Source organism: Pithys albifrons, chromosome 16, assembly GCF_047495875.1.
Source record: "Pithys albifrons albifrons isolate INPA30051 chromosome 16, PitAlb_v1, whole genome shotgun sequence".
NCBI classification, from domain to species: domain Eukaryota; kingdom Metazoa; phylum Chordata; class Aves; order Passeriformes; family Thamnophilidae; genus Pithys; species Pithys albifrons.
Genome location: NC_092473.1, coordinates 7,116,400 through 7,118,172, shown reverse-complemented (window position 1 = coordinate 7,118,172; position 1,773 = coordinate 7,116,400). Strand labels below are relative to the sequence as shown.

General features: G+C 48.1%; 1 non-coding gene across 1 annotated transcript; it reads left to right on the top strand.

Moving 5' to 3' along the window:
• Window positions 1-96: 96 nt before the first annotated feature.
• TRNAT-CGU (transfer RNA threonine (anticodon CGU)) lies at window positions 97-168 on the top strand. The gene has a single exon. It is a non-coding gene; the product is annotated as a tRNA-Thr (tRNA).
• Window positions 169-1,773: the final 1,605 nt, after the last annotated feature.

The window sequence follows — 1,773 nt, the reverse complement described above, 5'->3', positions numbered from 1 at the left end:
CGCCCCTCACTGAGCGCTGCAGGTGCGGGCGCGGGGGCGGGGCGGGGGCGGAGCGGCGGCGGCGATAGAACGGCGGCGGGCGGAGCCCTTAACGCAGGCGCGGTGGCCAAGTGGTAAGGCGTCGGTCTCGTAAACCGAAGATCACGGGTTCGAACCCCGTCCGTGCCTCGCGGGGCCGCGCTGCCCGGAGGTTTCCCTTCATTTTTCGGGCGAGGTCCTGCCCCGGCCCGGCGGAGGCTCCTCCGCACCGACAAAGGGACGCGGGCGATGCGCTGCCCCCGCCCCGCCCCCGATCTCCCTCCCCGCGTCCGCACCGACACAAATGTTTGTCTTCGCTTTTTCGTGCGGCCCCATCCCATTTTTTCCAGACACCCTCAACTCAGCCTGAAGAGGCAAAAGTAGCAGACAGTTTGAAGTGCAGCTATTAAGATAATCCTGTAATTCCACGTCCTTTTGATTGGTTCATTCCCACCCCACAGCCATGTAATCAATTTAATTATTCATTAGTTTTGTTCTGTCTTCCGGTTGGTAAACCATGTGGTTTCTCCATCGGGATCACTAACCACTTGGAAGGATTATTTGCAATCTGGTTAGTGTCCACTTTACATTTTCTATTTTTTCAAACAGAAAGCCTCCCAGTGATACTGAACATGGGGAAGAGAAGCGCGTGTTGGTCACACTGCGGGAGATGGGCAGCGCTCACCTTCCCTGGCAGGACCAAACACTGGGAGCTCCAGCACAGCTCATCCAGCAGGATCGGGAGAGTCCAGCTCATCCAGCAGGATCGGGAGAGTCCAGCTCAGTGACACTGACAGGACCAGCCACCAAACCCACACACAGAGCAAACGGCTGGCAGCACTTACCCCATCCTGACAGTGTCAATAATAGTATTAATACTAACTGAAGGAAATCTTTATTGATCAGCGTTTGATATTTACTTAAAATTTGAACTGTCACTGACTGCCGTGTCCACTCAGCCAGTTTTGTTTTCTTCCTGACAAATCTTCCTCTCATATTCTGCACCTCTGTTGTCACGAATCAAAATGGTACAATTATATGAACAGAAAATAACTGTCATTAACTATGCACACTGGATGTTGTAAAATCTTTTTTAAAAAATGTGTAAATTCTGATTGAAGGTCAAAATTGTCATTCAAGCTGTGTATTGATTTAAAGAAGGGCTATAACCAGTTACAGACTCAAAGAATGGTTTGGGTTGGAAGGGACCTTAAAGACAATCTCATTCCACCCCCTGCCATGGGCAGGGACACCTCCCACCAGCCCAGGTTGCTCCAAGCCCTGTCCAACCTGGTCTTGGACACTTCCAGGGATGGGGCATCCATCTCAGGACAACCTGTTCCACTGTCTCACATCACACCCTATTCTATATAAAGCACTGTTTGCCCCCACGGATTTAGTGTTACAAAAATTACCTCACTGTGTTAATTAAGTGTAATTAAAATTTATCTTTTTTGCACTTAGTTTACTGTCAATATTCATAAGTCTCCAGAACTGCTCCTTAGTAAGCCTGACATAGCTTTGATGAAGCATCAGAGAGGAAGGAAAGGAGAGTGCTTACCTTCTGGCTCATTTTGAACTTGAAATTTCTGGTATGAAATCCATGACAACACTGCCCAATCTCTCTACAGAGAAGAAAGATGTAAATTATTGATTTTGCACAGTGACAGTTTCAGCATAGAGCACATGCAAGACTACAACCTAAAATGTTCTAAATTGATTTCTGTTTTCCTAGATATTTTTACTTATGGATAC